The sequence below is a fragment of the Scyliorhinus canicula genome, chromosome 2 (assembly GCF_902713615.1).
Source record: "Scyliorhinus canicula chromosome 2, sScyCan1.1, whole genome shotgun sequence".
Taxonomy (NCBI): domain Eukaryota; kingdom Metazoa; phylum Chordata; class Chondrichthyes; order Carcharhiniformes; family Scyliorhinidae; genus Scyliorhinus; species Scyliorhinus canicula.
The window spans coordinates 6,831,639-6,856,243 of record NC_052147.1 but is presented as its reverse complement, the minus strand read 5'-3'; the positions used below and the strand labels follow the sequence as shown (position 1 = coordinate 6,856,243).

Below are 24,605 nucleotides of genomic sequence, written 5' to 3'. Positions count from 1 at the left end.
CCATATGACCATAAGACATAGGAGTGGAAGTAAGGCCATTTGGCCCATCGAGTCCACTCCGCCATTCAATCATGGCTGATGGGCATATCAACTCCACCTACCAGCATTCTCCCCGTAGCCCTTAATTCCTCGCGACATCAAGAATTTATCTATCTCTGCCTTGAAGCCATTTAGCGTCCCGGCCTCCACTGCACTCCGCGGCAATGAATTCCACAGGCCCACCACTCTCTGGCTGAAGAAATGTCTCCGCATTTCTGTTCTGAATTTACCCCCTCTAATTCTAAGGCTGTGCCCACAGGTCCACGGGTAGCAGGGTAACATGGTGGTTAGCATAAATGCTTCACAGCTCCAGGGTCCCAGGTTCGATTCCCGGCTGGGTCACTGTCTGTGTGGAGTCTGCACGTCCTCCCCCTGTGTGCGTGGGTTTCCTCCGGGTGCTCCGGTTTCCTCCCACAGTCCAAAGATGTGCGGGTTAGGTGGATTGGCCATGCTAAATTGTCCGTAGTGTCCTAATAAAAGTAAGGTTAAGATTAATGTTGTTGGGTTACGGGTATAGGGTGGATACGTGGGTTTGAGTAGGGTGATCATGGCTCGGCACAACATTGAGGGCCGAAGGGCCTGTTCTGTGCTGTACTGTTCTATGTTCTATGTTCTATGTCTCCTCGCCTAACGGAAACAGTTTATTTGCGTCCACCCTTTCTAAGCCATGTATTATCTTGTAAGTTTCTATTAGATCTCCCCTTAACCTTCTAAACTCCAATGAATACAATCCCAGGATCCTCAGCCGTTCCTCATATGTTAGACCCGCCATTCCAGGGATCATCCGTGTGAATCTCCGCTGGACACGCTCCAGTGCCAGTATGTCCTTCCTGAGATGTGGGGCCCAAAACTGGACACAGTACTCCAAATGGGGCCTAACCAGAGCCGTATAAAGGCTCAGTAGCACATCACTGCTGTCCTAGCACATTATATCAAACATTTCACTGCTTTCAAAGATCATGCTACCAATTTATCGCATTCTGGCTTCCAGGCCCTCGCTGTCCTCTAAAATGTGCCAAATATTCCCCAAAACATTAATGTTGAAACGGCAGCCACAGAAATATTTGCTGAATCTATTCACAGCATGACTGCTATTCGCCTGACCTGCATCTGTTCTTGTGCCCTTGCTAACTCATTGGAAGGCAATTAACACCTTGACTCGGCCCAAATATCAGCCTGCTGCCCCAGGGATGGTATTGCGAGCAGTAAGTTAGCAACAGATGAAAATTATCACCACTATTAATATAACATTAACTCACAAGAAAAGCCCAACCGGGTCAGGATGTTATATTTTTCCTCCGACAGTACATCAGGATATAGATAGGAGCTGTATCGTGATGATGTGCTGAATATTTCAGTTTGTGTCGCTGCTTTGAATTATTCCTGATTTGTTTGGCCATGCTATTTGGCATCTGATAGGTAAATTAAACTCAGGAAGAGGAAAAGTGGCACGCTATTTTATTTTCTATTTGCATATGTGAAACAAAACCGCATTGAGGTCCATTGTTGTGATGATTTGTATCACTGTTTATTCACAGGTATTCTACAGAATACAAGATGTCCCATGTTACTTGAGAAGCCCCCAGCTACAGAGCTCCAGGTTAACAGACAGGTCCAGTCTGTTACTCATCGCCAGCCTGCACAAGGTGCCAACCTTTCCTGTCTCCCCTTCTTTGAATATAAAATCAGTCAAGTCACTTTTCGAGTTATCAGTGCTTCTCTGTTACAAACGTTTTCTTGTTGCTTATTTCTTCTTGGACTGTGGGTGTCGCTGGCTGGGCCAGCATTTACAGCCCATCAAAGACAAGCTTTAAGGTTTTGTACCTGAATGCTTGGAGCAATCAAAGTAAAATGGATGAATTAGTTATGCAAATAGATGTAAAGGGCTCTGGTGCTCCCTCTAGTGTTTACTTAGTCTTAGTGTATTTACATTAACCTCTTGTGTAATTACAGTGATGAATATCACCACAGAAGCTTTGGAGAAAGTACAAAGAAGGTTCGCCAGGATGTTGCCTGGTCTTGAGGGTGTTGGACATGAGGAGAGATTGAATAAACTGGGGTTGTTTTCATTGGAAAGACGGAGGCTGAGGGGAGACCTGATAGTGGTCGACACAATTCTGAGAGGCATAGACAGGGTGGATAGTCAGAGGCTTTTTCCCAGGGTGGAAAGTTTGAGGGAGGTGTGCAGAGTAGATTTTTCACACAGAGTGGTGGGTGCTTGGATCGCGCTGCTTGAGGATGTGGTGGAAGCAGCAACATTAGGAACATTTAAGAGACATCTTGATGGGTACATGAATAGGGAGGAAATAGAGGGATACGGACTGAATAAGGGCAGAAGGTTTTTTTTAATAAGGGCATCATGGTCGGCGCAGGCTTGGAGGGCCGAAGGGCCTGTTCCTGTGCTGTACTTTTCTTTGCTCTTCGTTCTTTGTATATAGTTGGGATTACGGAGACATGGCTCCAAGGTGACCAAGGATGGGAAATAAACATTGAGGGATATTTGGTTTTTAGGAAGGACAGACAGAAAGGAAAAAGGTGGTGGAGTTGCAATGTTGACTAAAGAACATATTGATACAATATTGAGGAAAGATATTAGCATAGATGATATGGAATCTGTATGGGTCGAGATAAGAAACAGCACAGGGCAAAGGAATATTCATAGGGAGGGTAAATGTACCACCAAACTGCCGTGGTAATGTTGGGAATAGCATTAGACAGGAATTCAGAGGTGCATGTGATAAGGAACTTCCGTGATTATGGGTGACTTTAATCTGCATATAGATTGGGTGAGTTAAATTAGTCATAGTACAATAGAGGAAGAATTTCAAGAGTATATACGGGATGGTTTCCTGTTTGGCACAAGAGTAGAAAGGGAACCGTGGCCAAACCATGGCTTATGAGGGAAATTAGAGACTGTATTAGATTCAAAGAAGAGACACACAAGTTAGCAAGAAAAAGCAATAGGGCCGAGGATTGGAAACAGTTTAAAATTCAGCAAAGACAGACCAAGGGATGGATTAAGAAGGGGAAAATACAATTTGAAAGTAAGCCCTGCGAGAAACATTAAAAACTGCCTTTAATAGTTTCTACAGGCATGTAAAGAGAAAAAGGGATTGATAAAAACTAATGTAGGCCTTACAGTCAGAAACAAGGGATGTCATGACAGGAACAACATAAGAACTAGGATCAGGAGTAGGCCATCTGGCCCTTCGAGCCTGCTCTGCTAACAAAGAAATTGCTGAGGAACTAATTTTGTACTTTGTTTCTGTCTTCACAAAGGAAGACATGAATAATGTAGCGGAAGTTCTGGGAAACACACGTTTCAGCGAGGAGCTGAAGGAAATTAGTATTAGTGGGGAAATGGTTTTGGGGAAATTAATGGGATTGAAGGCGGACAAATCTCCAGGGCCGGATAATCTTCATCCCGGAGTACTTAAGGCCTAGAAATAGTGAGCACAGTAAGAAGTCTTACAACACCAGGTTAAAGTCCAACAGGTTTGATTCGAATCACTAGCTGTCAGAGTGCAGCTCCTTCCTCAGGTTAAAGAAGAGGTGGGTTCCAGAAACACGTATATAGACAAAGTCAATGATGCAAGATGATACTTTGAATGCGAGTCTTTGCAGGTAATTAAGTCTTTACAGGTCCAAACAGAGCGACTGGCAAGAGGGATAATCACAGGTTAAAGAGGTGTGAATTGTCTCAACCCAGGACAGTTGGTAGGATTTTGCAAGCCCAGGGCAGATGGTGGGGGTGTGTGAATGTAAGGTCCCGGTTCAGGCCGCACTCATGTGTGTGGAACTTGGCTATCAGATTGTGCTCAGTGATTCTGCGTTGTTGCACGTCCTGAAGGCTGCCTTGGGGAACACTTACCAGAAGATCAGAGGCTGAATGTCCTTGACTGCTGAAGTGTTCCCCGACTGGAAGGAAACATTCTGGCCTGTTGATTGTCGCGCGATGTCCGATCATTCATTGTCGCAGCATCTGCATGGTCTCGCCAATGTACCACGCCTCGGGACATCCTTTCCTGCAGCGTATGAGGTATACAACGTTGGCCGAGTCGCACGAGTATGTACCGGGTACCTGGTGTTCTCACTTGTCATGGTGGTACCCATGCTGATGATCTGACATGTTTTGCAGAGGTTGCCATGGCAGGATTGTGTGGTGTTGTGGTCGCTGTTCTGAAGGCTGGGTCGTTTGCTGCAAACAATGGTTTGTTTGAGGTTGCGCGGTGGGGGTGTGGGGATGGCTTTGGCAAGATGTTCGTCTTCATCGATGATGTGTTGAAGGCTGCAAAGAAGATGTCGTAGTTTCTCCGCTCCGGGGAAGTACTGGACGACGAAGGGTACTCTGTCGGTTGTGTCACGTGTTTGTCTTCTGAGGAGGTCGGTGCGGTTTTTTGCTGTGGCGCATTGGAACTGTCGATCGATGAGTCGAGTGCCATATCCCGTTCGTACGAGGGCATCTTTCTGCGTCTGTAGATGTCTGTTACATCACTCCTGATCTGAGCAGATCCTGTGTATACGGAGGGCTTGTCCATAGGGGATGGCTTCTTTAATGTGTTTAGGGTGGAAGCTGGAGAAGTGGAGCACCATGAAGTTATTCGTGAGCTTGCGGTAAAGCGAAGTGCTGAGGTGACCGTCCTCGATGGAGATGAGTGTGTCCAAGAATGCAACCAATTCTGGAGAGTAGTCCATGGTGAGTCTGATGGTGGGATGGAACTTATTGATGTCATCGTGCACCTCAGCACTTCGCTTTACCGCAAGTCCACGGATAACCTCACGGTGCTCCACTTCTCCAATTTTCATCACGGGCAACCCACCTAACCTGCACATCTTTGCACTGTGGGAGGAAAACCGGAGCACCCAGAGGAAATCCACGCAGACTCGGGGAGAACGTTCAGACTCCGCACAAACAGTGAGCCAAGGCCAAGTCACTGGCGCTATGAGACAGCAGTGCTAACCACTGTGCCACCCCAAAATTTCAACCCTACGCTCAATCACCAAGAACATTTGACAACAGGTGCACAGAGTGTCATAGATCATGGAACATTGATCATATAATTTACAGCGCAGAAAGAGGCCATTCGGCCTATCGAGTCTGCACTGGCCCTTAGAAAGAGCACCCTACCTAAGCCCACACCTCCACCTTATCCCCGTAACCCAGTAACCTAACCTTTTTGGACACTAAGGGTAATTAAGCATAGTCAATCCACTTCACTTGCACATCTTTGGACTAATTGGTCCACTACGCTTCGCATCCCCAGCTCCTCCCCCCAGCACCCTGGCCCACAAAAGTCCTTACTTCCTGATTTAACCTTTTGCTGTGGTGGGATGCGAACCCAGCTCCCCAGATCATGGCTCTCTTTCTAGTCCACTGACAATACCACTAAACCAGGTGTATTATTGTCACAAGTCGGCTTACAGTTTAGCACACAGGGCTAAATCGCTGGCTTTTAAAGCAGACCAAGCAGGCCAGCAGCACCGTTCGATTCCCGTACCAGCCTCCCCGGACAGGCGCCGGAATGTGGCGACTAGGGGCTTTTCATAGTAACTTCATTGAAGCCTACTCGTGACAATAAGCGATTTTCATTTTCATTATCACTGCAATGAAGTTACTGTGAAAATTCCCTAGTCGCCACATTCCAGCAGTTATACAGAGGGAGAATTCAGAATGTCCAATTCGCCTAACAAGCACGTCTTTTGGGACTTGTGGGAGGAAAGTGGAGCATCCGGAGGAAACCCACGCAGACACAGGGGAACATACAGACTCCACACAGACAGTGACCCAAGATGGGAATCGAACCCGGGTCCCTGGCGCTGTGAAGCCAGAGAAAGTGGTGCCCCCCCAAGCGAGCAGCAAGGAAACGGGATACAGACCCGCTGATTCAGCCCTGCAGGCGCAGGAAGCCCAGCCGCTGGCGGAGAAGAGCAGGCACCCTCCTGCTCCACCTTCCTCAGAAGAGTCTTCAGGCTTTCGAGGGAGCGATGCTATAACCACACGAGACTTACGGGTTGGGCTGATCAGCCTCCCCGTGAGCCTCGTGGAATACGAGCTTCCCTGATGAGACGCGGGGCACGTATAAATAGAGCGCATAAAAGCCGGCCCAAATAGTGGCCCAGATAGAGAAGTCCCGGCTGGTACTGAATCTTATGTGTATATAGTTGCTTAAAACAATAAATAATTATTCATGATGTTCACAAAGCAGACTCCTCTGTGACTATTAAATCTGGGTTCCTCCAGCTTTGAATGCCTTTCTTTCCCCCTCATATAAATGTGTCTAGTCTCCACCGTTAATGGCCTCGCATTTCTTATTTACAATTTTAATCTGATAATCTTTGCTTCCAATCCACCTGGGCCAGATTGATTTTCAACTCCCTGAAGTTAGGCCTCCTTCAGTTGACTATTTTCACCTTTGGTTGTTCTTTGTTCTTTTCCATAAGTAGTTGAAACCTCAGAATATTATTATATTTCCCAAATGGTCTTTCACTGAAACCATCCTTCATTCCCAGAATTGATCTCATAATCTCAGCTGGCACATCAGTTTGAAAATTTTGATTTTTTTTTTTGTAAAGACAAGCTGTGAATAAACCAGTTGCTGGTGTTGTAAAGGTCACCACGGAGCTGTCAGATTCTTGTCAAATCCAACTTATTCACTCAAGTACTTTCGAGAAGGAAATCTGCTTGACTTGCCTCGCCTGGCTTTTGTGTGACTCCAGTCCCATATCAACATGGCTGGCTCTTAACTATTCTCTCAAGATATCGAGAAAGCCCCAAAGTTATATAAACTCATGACAAGTGGTTCCAGAGCAGTCCTCACTTGTAGCTTGTCAGGGCTGCAAGAGATGGGCAATAAATACTGGCTTTGCCAGCATCGCCTATATCCTGAGAATAATTTTCTCCATAGAATCCCCACAGTGCAGAAGAAGGCCATTCAGCCTATCGAGTCTGCACTAACCCTCCGAAAGAGCACCCTATCGAGGCCCACTACCCCTCCCTATCCCAGTAACCCCACGCATTGACATGGCCAATCCACCTAACGTACCCAGCTTTTGGCTGTGGGAGGAAACCAGGGCACCCAGCAGAAACCCACGCAGACACGGGGAGAACGTGAAAACGCCACACAGTCAGTCATCTGAACTCTGGAGCTGTGAGGCAGCAGTGCTAACCACTGTGCCACACTATGCTCTGCAGCAACATTGGCAGAGATCTTGGAGTACATTCCGACTCTACCCACTTAACTGGGTGACAGGGAGGAAACAAACCAAAACATTGGCTGGCAGTCACACCCGCCTTTATTCTTCAAATCACACAATGACTTGAAAAATATAAATTTAAATGCCAATTTGGATATATATTTTCATTCACAGGGTGTGGGCATTGCTCAAAAGACCAGCATTTACTGCCCATCTCAATTTCTCTTGAGATAATTACAAAAACTGAGGCAGAAGGACGGTTAATTAATTGAAACCTACATTATTTAAAGATAATAAAAACTTAAACACCTGGGTCTGAGCTACAGACTGGGACCTAATTGAGGTTTATATGGTTTATATTAGAATAACAGATACCTGGGATTGAGTTATAGCCTGGAATCTAATGGAAAATCTAATCTAATTTATAAATGGAATAAATTACACCCTGGAGTAAGATCCAGGTAGGAATCTAATGGGTGGGCTGTCAGATTCTTGTCAAATCCAACTTATTCACTCAAGTACTTTCGAGAAGGAAATCTGCTTGACTTGCCTCGCCTGGCTTTTGTGTGACTCCAGTCCCATATCAACATGGCTGGCTCTTAACTATTCTCTCAAGATATCGAGAAAGCCCCAAAGTTATATAAACTCATGACAAGTGGTTCCAGAGCAGTCCCGCCGGGTCAGAGAATCACCGGAGGCCGGCGTCAATCCCGCCCCTGCCGTGTCCCAAATTCTCCGCCACCAGAGATTCGACGGGGGCGGGAATCGCTCCGCGCTGGTTGGTGGCCCCCCCCCCCGGCGATTCTCCGGCCTGCGATGGGCCGAAGTCCCGCCGCTGTCAAGCCTCTCCCGCCGGCGGGAATCAAACCACCTACCTGACCGGCGGGAGCAGGCGACATGGGCGGGCTCTGGGGTCCTGGGGGGGGGGACGTGGGGCGATCTGACCCCGGGGGGTGCCCCCACAATGGCCTGGCCCGCGATCGGGGCCCACTGGTCGGCAGGCGGGCCTGTGCCTCGGGGGCACTCTTTTCCTTCCGGAAGTGACCCCCTCCCCTGCCCATGTGCGGGTATGATGTCAGCAGCCGCTGACACTCCGGCGCATGCGCGGACATACGCCGGCCGGCGAAGTCTTTTCGGCCCCGGCTGGCGTGGGGCCAAAGGCCGTCCACACCAGCCGGTGGAGCGCCAACCACTACGGAGCGCCAACCACTTCCACACCTTTGGGGCAGCCCGATGCCGGAGTGGTTCACGCCACTCCATCACGCCGGGACCCCCCGCCCCGCTGGCTGGGGGAGAATCCCGGGTATTGTTGTATATAAAACAGCAAATTGCCTGGTTTGAGCTACAGGCGGTCTAATTGAAGGGTTTTGGTGGTTTATATATAGAAGAACAGATATCTGGGAGCATGAGTTACTAGAATCTAATTGAGGAGGTATGGTTGATTCATGTTAAAGTTTGTTTCATGTTACTTTTAAGCTGTGTGGTTAATCTTTTCCTTCCAACACAAAACATTGTCCATTATTGTGTATTGCATTTCTAGAGCACCTTTCATGACACCAGGCATGACAATATACTTTACAGCCAGTGAGATACTTTTGAAAAGTAATTACTGTTATAATGTAGAGAATGTGGCAGCTAATTTGTACAGAGCAAGATCCCACAAAAGGCAATTTAGTAATGACCATGTTTGTGTAAATGTTTGAGGTCAATCCCTTGCTGTCACTTCAGATTGATTCACCTCCTACCTCACTGAAACATAGATTATAGAATCCTTACAGTGCAGTTCAGCCCATCGAGTCTACACCGACCCTTCGAAAGACCACCCTGCCTCGACCAAATCCCCCACCCTATTGCTGTAACCCCACACAACCTTTGGACAGTAAAGGGTAATTGATCATAGCCAATCCACCTAACCTGCACATGTGGGAGGAAACTACAGCACCCGGAGGAAACCCATGCAGACACGGAGAGAATGTTCAAACTCCACACAATCACCCGAGGTCGGAATCCAACCGAGTCCCAGGCGCTGTGAGCCAGCGTTGCTAACCATTGGTAACTGGTTTGATATCTGCAGACCTGATCAGTTTGCATTGAATTTCAAAATAGTTAACGCAAATTAGAAACAACGCTTTTTTAAAAAAGGCCAGCCCAGGATTATGGTTTCACTGAGTTCACTTTGCTAATCAGTTTGCCATCAAAGTCCTCGAATGGTTAATCAGAGACTTTGTGGCGCGTTTTATGTGTAACAGCACAAAGTACAAAAAGACCTCTTGTTATTACTGAAGGGTGAAGTCAAGTTCAACATATCAAACAATGTTTTATTCTATTCTCCAGCAAAGACTGGAAGACAGTCTGGGCTTTCAAATTACCTTATTTCATTAAAAAAAAATCATTCTTTTCTCCCCATAATTCTTTCTCCTTTTATTGAAGCTCCACAAACTGCCAATCGTCTTGAGGATTATTTATCTTGGGGCCAACACAGAGACAGAGCCACGCTGACCGAGGCTTGGTTGTCGGTTACTCTGTTTACTTAGGCCACTGCAGTGACCTGTCAGGTGACTATTCCACCACCAGAGACATCACAGTCCTTGCCCAAACTGTCTTTGTACATTTCCCAGACTGAGGCCTTGTGTTGGTGGAGGTTAACAATTCTGGTTCAATGTAATCCTGGAGAATTCATCATATGACGTACCACACGTCCAGTCAAATTACCAACCGCAATTCCCCCCCCACCACACCCTCCCATTGATTTGATTTGATTTATTATTGTCACATGTATCAGCATACAGTGAAAAGTATTGTCTCTTGCATGCTGTACAAACAATGCATACCGTACATAGGGAAGCAAGGTAGCACAAGTGGATAGCACTGTGGCTTCACAGCGCCAGGGTCCCAGGTTTGATTCCCCGCTGGGTCACTGTCTGTGCGGAGCCTGCATGTTCTCCCCGTGTCTGCGTGGGTTTCCTCCGGGTGCTCCGGTTTCCTCCCACAGTCCAAAGACGTGCAGGCTAGGTGGATTGGTGATGATAAATTGCCCTTAGTGACCAAAAAGGTTAGGAGGGGTTATTGGGTTACGGAGAAAGGGTGGAAGTGAGGGCTTCAGTGGGTCGGTGCAGATTCGATGGGCCGAATGGCCTCCTTCTGCACTGTGTGTTCTATGTTCTATAGGGAAGGAAGGAGAGACTGCAGAATATAATGTTACAGTCATAGCTTGGGTGTAGAGTAAAGATCAACTTAACATGAGGTAGGTCCATTCAAAAGTCTGATGGCAGTAGGGAAGAAGCTGTCCTTGAGTCGGTTGGTACGTGACCTCAAACTTTGGTATTTTTTTCCAGATAGAAGAAGGTGAAAGAGAGTATGTCCGGGGTGCGTGGGGTCCTTAATTATGCTGGCTGCCTTTCTGAGGCAGCGGGAATTATAGATAGAGTCAATGGATGGGAGGCTGGTTTGTGTGATGGACTGGGTTACATTCACGACCTTTTGTAGTTTCCTGTGGTCTTGGGCCGAGCAGGATTAAATGTATTAGCCTAAATTAAACTGCTTTGGAGTTCTTGAGGCAGGATTAAAAGTTTAAACAGACAGATTATATGCATGAAAAAGGTTCTATTTGATATTTATTCTTTTCATGTAGCTTAAACTCGTCCACATCCTGTTCTAATAATGTGGCTGTGAGCAGCTGAATGAAGTTTAATCCTCAGAAGTTTTCTCATGAATTGGTTGTGGACTACATGTGACCCGCAAATATCTTTACAGAAATTAGCTTAATCGAGCACAGGAAACAGATCTGGGCTCAAGACATTCTTCACCAAAAATTACAACTACTTTTGGCAAGTGTGTCCCAGAAGACTCCATAAACGGTCCTCTGACACTTTTGGGTTGTCATGGTTCTAACGCCGATGAACATAGATTGGAGAATCAGACCTGCAGTTTTACAATTCCATTGCCAGTCCCGGCTCCTATCAAGTTTTCCCTGTCCTCTTCTGTAATGTTACTTTGTGAATATCAACGGGCAGGGCGGCACAGTGGCGCAGTGGTTAGCACTGCTGCCTCATAGCGCTGAGGACCCGCGTTCAATCTCAGCCCCGGGTCACTGTCCGTGTGGAGTTTGTACATTCTCCCCGTGTCTGTGTGGGTCTCACCCCCACAACCCAAAAAGATATGCAGGGTAGGTGGATTGGCCACGCTAAATTGCCCTTTAATTGGGAAAATAAGAATTGGGCACTTTAATTTTTTAAAAAATGAATGTCAACTGGCTATTCAGCAATGGGAATCATTCAATCAAGCACCATCTGCTCTTGAAGCCAACACATTTGCACACAATGTTCTTCATCCAACAGGAGTAACTGAATAATTACGAGGTACCCAGGATAAATTCTCCCTTTCTCTCATCTCGCAATTCTGTTGCCAAATGCAATGCCCTTCCATTAGCGGCACGGTAGCATAGTTATTAGCACTGTTGTTTCACAGCGCCAGGGTCCCAGGTTCGATACCCGGCTTGGGTCACTGTCTGTGCGGAGTCTGCACGTTCTCCCCGTGTCTGCGTGGGTTTCCTCCGGGTGCTCCGGTTTCCTCCCACAGTCCCGAAAGACGTGCTGTTCGGTAATTTGGACATTCTGAATTCTCCCTCAGTGTACCCGAACAGGCGCCGGAATGTGGCAATTGGGGTAGGGGCTTTTCACAGTAACTTCATTGCAGTGTTAATTTAAGCCTACTTGTGACAATAAAGATTATTATTATTATTACTGAGATAGGTCCCTGCTGAAGAGCTAGCCATGACCCAAGCACAATGGGCTGAATGGGCTCAGGCTCTGCTATAATGTCTATTAGTTCAGGACCCAGTTGAAGTTTTAAAGGTTATGAAAGGAGTTGACCAAACAGACCCAGGAAAATTAAGAAAAACAGGTGAATTTGTTATTTTTCAGGGATAAATGTACATTTTAGAGCCTTACTATCAGCCAAGTTTCAAGGGTTGTTCAGATTTAAAAAGGAAAAGATTGATTAGCAACTGCATAAGATAGATACGTGGGACCCACATCTCATCATGTTGCCTGTCTCATCTACTTAAAGAATCAAATGTGTGTATCTCTGACCTCCTGGTCCATCCTTACAACCTGTTATTTTATTACGTTTTGTTCTCCCTCAGCAAACCTCACAGGAGAGAAATGGAAAGTTAGCATTCAAAACAATATGTAATCTCCTCCGGAGGTTGGAATTTAAAATCAACCTCTTCAGTCTGGCTAATATCACCTTTATATTCTTGTTTGATAATGCACCTGTGAGGTGCCTGGGATATATTACTGTCTTAAAGGCAGATTGTTGTTTGATACGGCAAAGCTTTCACTCTCTTTGTGAACACATTCCTTCCAACTTCTCCTTTGTTCTCTGCCTGGTGATCTTTAGTCTATGCCCCCTTGTTACTCCAGGGCAGCACGGTAGCATTGTGGATAGCACAATTGCTTCACAGCTCCAGGATCCCAGGTTCGATTCCGGCTTGGGTCACCGTCTGTGCAGAGTCTGCACATCCTCCCCGTGTGTGCGTGGGTTTCCTCCGGGTGCTCCGGTTTCCTCCCACAGTCCAAAGATGTACCGGTTAGGTGGATTGGCCATGATAAATTGCCCTTAGTGTTGGGTGGGGGTACTGGGCTATGGGGATAGGGTGGAGGAATGGACCTTGGGTAGGGTGCTCTTTCCAAGAGCTGGTGCAGACTCGATGGGCCAAATGGCCTCCTTCTGCACTGTAAATTCTAGGTTAAATGAGTCCTGTTTCCATTTGCAGGATCCTGTCCTGAATATCACGTGTGAGATTACACCTTTCTTTAACAACCATTCCCATTATTTATTTATTTTCACATTCAGCAGCTGCAGCCACAGTTTGAGCTCAGATATGTAACGATTAATTTTAACTGGGAAGTGAAAGCAAGAACTGCCTCTACATTTTCATGACTACTTGTGAGGTGTCTGACTTTGCCTCCAAGCAGGAATATCTGGCAGAAACCCAGTGTTACGGAGTCTGAATATTCCTGGCAGCACCTTTGGTAGCCTGAGACATAGAAGGAGTGGCGGCTAATGGAGTTGGAGCTGGGGAGGTCAGGGTCTGCAAATCTGGCGAGAGGCCTCTCGTGAGATTTAACGGCCTTGTCACGTTGGGTGCAACAAGGCAGTTTGATTGTGATCACGGTGGTATAAATGACAGCTTTGTTCTGAGGGTACAACTACTGAGGGCAGAACTAGAGAGAATGTTGTAACTGAAAGCTTTACATTCTTGTAAGAATGGTGATTACAAACCCCAAACTACCAATAATGAAAATTGAAATATGCAAACAACATGTTAAAGCAATGTAAATAGTTTGACTTGTTGAAGGTGGGGTGTGACAGAGAAAGTGTTACAACTGAGACCTTTATACTGAGGATGCAGACAGGGCATTAGAACTGAAAACCTGTACTAAGGAGGGTATAACAGAGAGTACAAGAACACAAGCACGTAAGAAATAGGAGCAAGAGGCTGTGACCCATAGAGACTGATCCATCATTCAATACAATCATAACCATGTTCCCACCTGCTCTCCATTTCCTGAGACATCACAAACCTGTCTATCCCAGTCTTAAATATATCCAGTAAGGGAGCGTCCACATTGCTCTGGGGCAGAGGATTCTGAATACTCACAACCCTTTGGGTGATTGGATTTCTCCTCATCTTAGTCCTCAATGATCAGCTGCTTATCCTCAGACAGCCCACATGTTTTAGATTCCCCAGGAAAACAATCTTTCAGCGTCTACTTTATCACGGCCACTCAGAATCTTGCATGCTTCAATGAGATCACCTCCCGTTCTTCTAAACTCCAGAGAATATAGTCTCAGTTTACTCAGCTTCTCACACAAGGACTCACTTAGTGAATTTTGCTGTATTGCCTCCAATGCAAGTATATTCTTCCATAAATGTGGAGACCAAAACTGCACACACTACTCCAGATGTGTTCTCACCAAAGCCCTGCACCTTCTAACTTAGAGGGTGGGGATTCTAGCCATTCCTGCTGATGGTGGTCCCCACCCCGGGTTCCCCGGCGACTGAGGGTACGAACAATGGGAAACCTCTTTGAAAGCGGCATGGTAGAGCAGTGGGTAGCACTGTTGCTTCACAGCTCCAGGGACCCGGGTTCCATTCCCAGCTTGGGTCACTGTCTGTGCGGAGTCTGCGCATTCTCCCCGTGTCTGCGTGGGTTTCCTCCGGGTGCTCCGGTTTCCTCCCACAGGTCCTGAAAGACGTGCTTGTTAGGTAATTTGGACATTCTGAATTCTCCCTCTGTGTACCCAAACAGGCACCAGAGTGCGATGACTAAGGACTTTTCACAGTAACTTCACTGCAGTGTTAATGTAAGCCTACTTGTGACACTAATAAAGGTTATTATTTTGTGCAGTGAAAGATCCCGCCACTGGCCAATGGTGGGCTATCTCCACTGCTACGGGGGACGGGGGGGGGGTAAGGGTGGATAATCCCATCCATTGTGTTATATTGAGGGTGGAGTAAAATATTCCATGATACTCCGTGATTAAGGGCAAGGGAGTTCTCCCGTGTCTTGACCAATATTTATCCTTCAGCAAACATCACCACAAATGGATTATTTGCTCATTACCTCCTTGATGTTTGTATGTAAATTGGCTGTTGCATTTCTCACATTGGTGATATTTCAAGAGTAAAGTGTTCTAAAGCACTTTGGGACATCCGGAAGTCAAGAAAGGTGATCTAGAGATGTAAGTTCTTTATTCCACATCAACAGACCCTTGGCAGTAATTTCTCAGCACTCATTAATAATGCACAATAATTTCATCCTGAATTGTAGAACCTGTAATGCTCCATAAGCTTTCCTGTGTCGATGTAAGGCTGACACCAGGTCCAGCAGTCACCCACGTGTAGTAACATGTACCCAAGGAATCATTGCGCTGTTAGATTATCCTGAGGATAACAACTTGTGTGGTGCATGATTCCAACTTCAGAATTATGAAGTCTTCTGGTCGAGTAAATTACTGGCAGGAGGATCATTAACCAGAGGACACAGATTGTAGATCATTGGTATAGGAACCAGACGGGAGGCCAGAAGACTGTTTTTAACAGAGGGAGTTGTCGTGACCTGGAATGCATTGCTTATCAAATTGGAGGCAGCATTTTCAATAGTAATTTTCACAATGAAATAGGCTGGATAATTGAAAAGGAAACATTGACAGGGCTCTGGCAAATAACAAGAGAGTGGGCACTAATTGGTTAACTCTTTCACAGGAACCATGGACCTAATTTTTCTTTCTGTGTGATTTGATTCTTTCCCTGATATATGCAACGAGGGGTGGAAGGGGATGGCTCTGATTGCGAAACACAGAAGTCTGGGTTTCCCAGATGTTGTGCAGGTATTAACAGCAGGATGTTCTCTAATTTGCTCTGCATGCTCCTGGCCTGATAAGTTAGATGATGGACTGACTGGGGGCCGAGGGGTAAGAGGGTTGTGAAGGCCAAGTTTGGAGAAGACGTAGGAAAGTTATTTTTTATTACAGGATAATGATCAGTGGCTGGAAAAGAATTACTGGGTAGCATGATTGAGGCTGTACTCTGGAGTTATATGAAAAACTGTAACATAGGTAGGTGGTGAGTTGGTATTGTAAACAGAACTTGACCTGAACTGGTTGTGTAACCAGGGTAATGACTTTTTAACCTATTGCAAAAATATCGTGGAAACTCAATTTGCATTGTGTTCCGACATTCTGGGTCAGTGCACGGTCAACTCCAGCCACACTTGACCTGAAATCACAACACAGGTGGAATTAGTTTTTTTTTGGCCATAGTCTCCCAAGGTTTGTAAAATATAAACACAATTAACCTTTTTGTTATTAACAGTAATTATAATCAAACTGACAGAAAAATGTAACTGAATATTTCATACCCCTTTCCCAATCCCCCGCTCCACTTTCTAACTATGCCCACTCTCTGCACACACACACACACACAAACATCACAGAGGGAAAAGTGTGATTGCGAGCTAAAGAGAATATAATGAAAATAAAAGGATAAGGATCTTTGATTCAGGTGGATGTATTCCAGTTAGTTTCTTTCTCAAGGTTAGGCCTTCAGTTTGGGCGATTTCTCTTCCTTCAGCTTGTATTGATCTTCACTGCAGACTCGGATACAGCAGGCAACGGCAGCAGAGAGAGGGTGAAAACACAGTTTATTTTCCTCTTCTCTGAAAAAAAGACACCTGGCAGGAACTAATCGCTGACTGTTGTCAGGCAGGACACTGTCCCTGGCCAACCCACTCATTGGTAGTTAGCCTATCGAACCAAAACTCCAAAACTAGCTCCGAAGATTTGCTCGGCGCCGACGAGTCTGCTTTCTCCTCTCCAAAACACAAACCTAGGAACACCTGGCAAGCACTCTTCAGCTTAAAGGCACATCCTGATTGTGGGTCCATGAACCAAAAATAACAAAACAAAAGAAATGGGAATAAAGGAAATAAACCAGAAGGACTCTAACAACTGGATGCAACTTCCATTTGAATTTCTTTGAACTTTTGCAATGGTTTGATCAGTTTTACGCGAAGTGCATTGGAAGAACTTGTGCAATCCTGCAGAAACTCTACCCAATAGTGTCCAGTCGATTTAATTCAGAGTGAGTGGTACATGACAAGCTAGATTCTCGATTTCTCACACATGCCCTTTGAGTCCTTGGTATTACGATCCCAGACTGGATCCCAACATTGGCTAGGATACTGCACCGAAACACCAATATTTTAGTTCAGATTAAGACTTTGCGGAAAGAATGATTCACTCCAGGAGTGATTGCATGAAAAACTAGGGCTTTGGTATTTTTAAACAAAACTTTATTATGAATACAATATTAAACCTTTTAACTTCACACTTAAAAATAACAGCTTACAATTACCGCTGAACACAACGATACAATTTCCCATTAAATAAGGAGAAAAGAAACATAAAACTCTCAATACATCTTAAATGTAGCAGTACCGAGAGTAATACCTGGTTCATAAAACAGATTTGGCTCCGATTGGAACCCCTTCAGACTCTGGCTGAATATCTTCAAATAGCTGCTTCAACTGGATTGTTTCAGCCTCTTCCTTGTCTTCAGACAAGATTGCTCAGCTTTAAAATATAATTTCTCTTTTTCTATCCTACTTGGAAAGAATTGTGGACCCAGTCAGGCAGATCAGAATCTAGTGCCTCTCCCTCAAAGCTTCTCCAAACTCACTGTTTCTCTGCCTTTCTGAGCCCCACCCAGCAATGACCTTTCATCTCCCCAAGCTGAAAAAACATATTGGGGTGAATTCTCTGTTTGGGAGACTGTTCTCCCTCTGGAGTAAAGTTACAACTGATTTACAATCCCCCTGGAAGCACAAATCAGGATGCAGTTCCGTGTCCCTTGTCATTCTATTTATGCATGTTGAGGAATACGAGGGATTCTGGAGGGCCACCATTTTGAGCAGGCAATCCGACAGTGAAGTCCCGTGGATGGCCACCGCATTCCCCCACACCGAAAATCAGCCCATAACCCCCCCCCCCCCCACGCCACAAAGCTGCCCCCCACTCTCAAATTGCCTGGGTGAGCTCTTCCTTCAAGTACAGGGGGTGACAAACTCCCCTCCCAGGGACCCCATAATGAAGGGAGATGCCCAGGGCCCCCTGTAATAGGGAGACCCCCCAGTTGCATACCTGTGGTACCAGGGTGCACATCTGAGGTGGCGGCAGGCAGCTGCTTTCTGCGTCCCGTGGCCTTCGATGCCTCTGTTGGGCATCCTCTCGGGTCTCTGGGGATGGAGGGCCCCGGTCACTGGTCGACAGCACATACACAGCCGCGCCACCATGTCCCATCTGCCGGCTGTGAGGCGCGGCCTCATCAGATCTCGGGTGAAACTGCTGGTCACCGTCGCCATTAATTTTAAAGTCCATGCTCCGGAGGAGATTACATTTTGTTTTGAATGCTTTACACCAGCTAACTTTCCATTTCTCTCCTGTGAGGTTTGCTGAGGGAGAACTAAAAGTAATAAACAAACAGGTTGTAAGGATGGACCAGGAGGTCAGAGATACACACATGTGATTCTTTAAGTCAATGAGACAGGCAACATGATGGGATGTGGGTCCCACGTATCTATCTTATGATTGGGATGCAAGGCAATAGCTCCCACATGCCTCATGGCCTACCCACCAACTTGGGATGTGTGAAGTACTCACTTAACCACGATTGCCAATTCCCTATTCGCTATAGCCTTCAGCCGCATGGCCAGAGGCCTCAGCAGTCGATGGGGTTATGGGTGGTCAGCGAGGCAAACAGGAGGGACAAGGGTTGCCCCAGGAACGGGTACACATGATCCAAGGGTTGGTTTGGAGATGCCGCGAGCGGTTGCCCCTCGGTTGGCCTCCCCCAATGCCTTCCATACCCTCCCATGGCAGCCCAACCCTGCGGATGGTCCCCCACCCCCCGCCGAGCACTGGGGTGGCAAGTCCAGCATCACCACGCTCTTTGCCTGTGAGCAAAGATGGCGGCTTACCTCCTCGTGTCCCCACAGAAGCCCTTCCACCAGGTTCACATTGTTCAGGAGTACTAATCGGCGCCAGCGTGACTACTTGCTGGGGAGGCTGTTGAATGACACAATGCCGTTGGATATGGGGTGGCTCTCATTAAGTGTATGGAAATGGGGTTTAAGTGGTGAGATCCCGATTTCCCCCTTGGGAGAGGGCTGTTTGGCGCCAGGCGTGGTTCTCCTTTTTAGCCTCTCCCACTATTCCCTGGCCTTGTTTCGCTGAAGCAAGAATCATCTGTCGAGAAAGAAGCAACCAGATTTGTGTGTAGCAAGGTGCCTAAACAGCAATGAGACAAATGGCCAGATTATCTGTTTTATTGATGTTGGTGATAACCAGGACCCCAGGGAGAACTCCTGCTCTTTCTCTGCTAGCTGGTATCTTTTAGGCACTAGAGAAGGCAAATGGTTTACTGTCACATCCAAAGGACAGTGCATTAACAAGAAAACACAATTGGCCAAACAATATGAGTGAAAACGTGAGCCAAACAAAAGTGTAAGATGGAACAAGTGAGAATATGAACCTGTTATTTAATGTAACCCATGTCCTCTGTGTAGTCTGTTACATGATTACATGGTGACACCATCAGAGGCACTTGGGAAATTTTCCTTCTCTTCCATCTTACACTGTGTGCACCAACACCTCTGTAAATAAACTCTGACAACTGGTTATGTGACCAACGGTGTGGCACCCTGGTCATCCTTTGTATCTACTGTGAAGTAAAAGCAAAACACCTTAAAATGTAACAGTAAAAGAGAACACTGGCGACAAGGATGTTTTTCTAGGAAAATAGTCAGAAGAAACTGTCATGTGAGAGTACTTTAAGAAATGGGTGTTTATAAATGGGTGTGTATACAAATATCTGTAGTGAGAATACCTTTTAAGAAATGGGTGTTTATTACTGCAGTGATGTCAGAGAGTGGGTGGAGCTGGGCTGTCTGACAGTTTTTTACTTTCGCTTTAGGCTTTTTGCTGCAGGGTAGGTTTGGTTTCATTTTCGTTTTGGAGAAGCTGCAATAACAGCAGGATGTGTGTGAATCTCTGCAAGCTTATGAATGTCAATTTGCTGATGTCAACGTGGTAACTGTTCTCAGTAGTGAAGTTAAGCCTGATGTCTTTCTGTTAAAAGGTGTTTTGAAGTCTTATGGATGTTAAAAGGAAAGTAAGAATTGCTTAGTGTTGTATTCTTTGGGGGTTGTATTTGAATTAATGGTTGCTAAGATGTTCCCTGTATGTTTTAAAAAGTTTAACTTGAGTTAATAGAATAAACATTGTTTTGCATTAAAAAATACTTTTCCAAATCTGCTGTACCACAGCTGTGGAGTGGGCCGTGTGCTCCCCATACCGCAATCTATTAAAAGTTGTGGGTCAGGTGAACTCCATGATACACTTTGCGGGTTCTCTAACATGGCCCATAACAAAACAACTAAGATTAAAGGGTTGATTTTCGCGATACCACTCCACAATCCATAAATGTGCGGTAAAACTGGCCATCGGGAAAGGAGTTTTCACCGTGCTGAGAGTGCATATTAATTTTAAAAGTGACCCAGAAGCTGTCAGATTCTTAAATTCCTTCTACTCGACCATGACCCGGGAGCATTCGGAGAGTCGGAGATAGAAAAAGAAAAAATCTTTTCAGCAAAAGGGTCACTGTTGCGTCATTCGATTCGCATAATCGCTGGGCTCAGAAAAAAAAATCTCCTGGGAAAGAGAAAGCTGGGAGATAAGGTGGCAGGCTGAAAAAAGATGGCCGGGATTCTCCCCTACCCGGCGGGGCGGGGGGTCTCGGCATGTCGGAGTGGCGTGAACCACTCCAGCGTCGGGCCGCTCCAAAGGTGCGGAATTCTCTGCACCTTTAGGGGCCAAGCCCTCACATTGAGGGCTGGAGTGGTTCCCACTCCGACGGCTGGCGTGAACGGCCTTTGGCGCCACGCCAGCCGGGGCCAAAAAGACTTTGCCGGCCGGCGTAAGTCCGCACATGCGCCGGAGCGTCAGCGGCTGCTGATGTCATACCGGCGCATGTGCAGGGGAGGGGGTCTCTTCCGCCTCCGCCATGGTGAAGGCCATGGCGGCTGTGGAAGAAAAAGAGTGCCCCCATGGCACAGGCCCGCTGGCCGATCGGTGCGCCCCGATTGCGGGCCAAGCCACTATGAGGGCAACCCCTGGGGTCAAATCACCCGCACCCCCTCCCAGGACCCCGGAGCCCGCCAACACTGCCAATCCCGCTGGTCAGGTAGGTGGTTTAATCCACGCCGGCATGAAAGGCCTGTCAGCGGCGGGACTTCGGCCCATCGCGGACTGGAGAATCGCCACGGGGGGCCCGCCGACCGGCGCGGGGGGGGGGGCCTGCTGACTGGCACGCCGTGATTCCTGCCCCTGCCGAATCTCGGGGGGTGGAGAATTCGGGACAGGGCGGGGGCGGGATTGACGCCGGCCCCGGGCGATTATCCGACCCCCCGCCAGGGTCGGAGAATCCCGCCCAATGAGTTATTATCGAGCTAGGGAGTTTTCCAGCTGCGCACCTTCACATGTTGTGGACTGCAGCGTCGGATCCTCACACTCAGAGCGAGAGAAAGACCTGCTTTTAGGAAGTAACGTTATAGTAACCAAGATTCAAGGAAATTACAGCTGAAATATTCTTTTAAAACAGATTGGTGTTTGGTCTAACCAAGAAAAGAATTGTTGATTAAAAATAAAAAAGAAATAATACAAACTACGTTGGAAAACGATTCGAGGGGAGGGAAAGTTAAAGAAAGTACTGCAACTTAAAACAGGTTACTCCGATGGAGGGGAAAGGAGGCGCCATGGAACCATTTGATAAGATTGTGGAATCATGGAATTCCTATAAAGAGAGCTTCCAGTACTACCTTGCTGCAAACACGATATCAAGTCAATTAAAAGTTGAATGTAATAGGATGGAAAACCTTCACCTTATTACGAAGTTTTGTCTTTCCTGCCAAGCTTGGTACGAAGAATTGACTAAAACCCTCGAAGAACACTTCTCACCCAAACCATTAATCATAGCAGAGAGATTCAGATTTCATCCACGAAGCCAAGGAGAGGGTGAAAGTATTCCACAATTTTTAGCAGTACTACGGAGACTAGCAAAGAATTGTGAGTTTTGAGCAACCCTTGAGGACACACTGCGAGACAGATTTATGGTGGATTGCGAAATTAGACAATTCAGAGGTGATTGCTGACGGAAAGCTGACAAATTTGCTGTTCAAATAGCAGTGTCTATGGAATTGGCAGCTAAAGAAGCTTCCCAAATTGGAACTGGCACCAAATAACCAACCTGAATACTGAGAAAAGAAGATCTCTCAAGACACAAGCATGCCATAGATATGCCCAGTTGGGGCATTCGCCACAGGAATATTGGCTTGGAGAAAACAAATGTTGTAATTGTGGTAAGAATGGTTACATAATAAAGGCATGTTGGGCCAGACAGAATTCTGGGTAAAAACAAGAATGCGCCCAAATCCACAAACAGTGTCTACAGTCTGACTGAAGACAGTGAAAATTCCCAGGAAGACACGGTGTCTAGTGGGATCAAGGAACTCAAGCTCAGTGTACTATCAATGTAAGATAATTCACAGAGATTTTGTGTCTATCCGAAACCGAATGGTGACAAAATTAACATGGAAGCAGATACGGGAGCCACTATATCGCTTATCTCTGAAAATTTATATCAACAAAATCTCAAGAATGCACCATTAAAATTATCCGATATAATCTTGAGAATTTACACGGACGAGGTGGTTACAGTGAAGCTTGCAAGTTGAAGTAAACGGTCAATCTGAAAGATTGCCATTGCGTTTGGTAAAAGGAAATTTTCCTCCACTTTTCGGAAGAGCGTGGTTGAACAAATTCAAACTAAATTGTAATTGGTCAACCAATTGGTTGATGGAAAGAAAACATTGCAGAAACTCTTAGAAAAGTTCAAGAAAATATTTAAAACCACTATGGGGGAAATGACTGGAGTCAAAACACGTCTTAAGGTAAAAAGCTGACAGAACCTCCAAATGCTTAAAGGCAAGAACTGTGCCATATGCTGTCAAACCAGATCATAGAATTTACAGTGCAGAAGGAGGCCGTTCGGCCCATTGAGTTTGCACCGGCTCTTGGAAAGAGCACCCTACCCAAGCCCACACCCCCACCCTATCCCCATAACCCAGTAACCCCACCCAACACTAAGGGCAATTTTGGATACTAAGGGCAATTTATCATGGCCAATCCACCTAACCTGCACATCTTTGGACTGTGGGAGGAAACCGGAGCACCCGGAGGAAACCCACGCACACATCGGGAGAACGTGCAGACTCCGCACAGACAGTGACCCAAGCCGGGAATCGAACCTGGGACCCTGGAGCTGTAAAGTAATTGTGCTATCCACTATGCTACCGTGCTGCCCTAATATCTTGATGGTTTCTTAATCTTCAGATGGTGGTTTCTTAGAACACTGTCTTCATAGCAAGCTTGCAGATTAAAGTCTTTGGTTTACAGCTTGTAATGATCTTCTTTGTAGATTCATTCACGTAGGTCCTCTGTAGTTTAGAAATGCTTTACGTAGAAACAAAGCCTGCTCCACCATTCATTATTGTTCTGGGCCAGGGCTTAGAGCATAGAGTATCCAAAGCATATTATGAAGTCCACATGACCTACAACCTTTATGTTGAATTTAGCGAGGCTGCGCACAAGAGTCTTCACTTCAGGTGTGATTCATCAGTCTTCCCAGACACTTTAATCAAAACAAGCTTTATTCTAAGAACTTATGAATGAAAATCGTTTATTGTCACGAGTAGGCTTCAATGAAGTTACTGTGAAAAGCACCTAGTCGCCACATTCCGGCGCCTGTCCGGGGAGGCTGGTACGGGAATCGAACCGTGCTGCCGGCCTGCTTGGTGTGCTTTAAAAGCCAACGATTTAGCTCAGTGAGCTAAACCAGCCCCTACTTAGTTAACATATATATATAAATATATATAAAAACACACAGCAAGCATTTTTATCAATTACGAACATAAAGATACCGCACAGCTACATTAATCGATGTATAACACTTAATGAATTTCCCCTTAACTGTTCCAATTCAAAAACAAATTCCAATAATCCAAAAACCCCTTTTCAAGGGCGTGGCCCAGCATTCCACATTCTCATTTCAATAAGAGTGGTTAGCACTGCTGCCTAATGGCGCCGAGGTCCCAGGTTCGATCCCGGCTCTGGGTTACTGTCCATGTGGAGTTTGCACATTCTCCCCATGTCTGCGTGGGTTTCGCCCCCACAACCCAAAAGATGTGCAGAGGAGGTGGATTGGCCATGCTAAATTGCCCCTTAATTGGAAAAAATTAATTGGGCACTCTAAATTTATTTTAAAAAAAGACTGATTTCCCTGAGATTCTGGTCCCATCTCACCAACAGATTTAACTGCTTCCGGAAAGCAAACTATATCTTTTAAGGTACCAAAGCAGGTAACTATAATCAATGTGTTTTTTGACTGGAACAACTCTTTAAAATGGAAACATTGAAAGACCCAGGAAACAAAACACGTCTATCTCCTTCTGAGTCCACAACAGTCAAACTGAAAAAACCCTCACAGCCACAGCCCAGCTCCGCCCACACAATGACATCACTGAAACCATGTGATAAGACAAAAACCTTTCTTGAAGGGACACTCCCATGACATTATGAACATGTCTTATTATCCAACTCAATAGCCTAATCCCACCTACCCCCCCCATATCCTTTGATCCCATTGTTATATCTAACTGCTTCTTGGAAATATGTAACATTTTTGCCTTAAC

General features: G+C 46.1%; 1 protein-coding gene across 10 annotated transcripts in view; it reads left to right on the top strand.

Annotated features, from left to right (window-relative positions):
* Positions 1 to 24,605, top strand: part of LOC119979765 (cytosolic carboxypeptidase 3-like) — a 268,954-nt gene that overhangs the window by 148,741 nt on the left and 95,608 nt on the right. For 9 of the 10 annotated variants that reach the window (XM_038773113.1, XM_038773093.1, XM_038822401.1 and 6 more), the window contains exon 2: positions 1,578 to 1,685. The exons of the other annotated variant lie outside the window; for it this stretch is intronic. The gene's annotated coding sequence lies outside the window, so the exon portion shown is untranslated. The remainder of the gene's footprint in view (positions 1 to 1,577; positions 1,686 to 24,605) is intronic. 10 annotated transcript variants of the gene reach the window in all.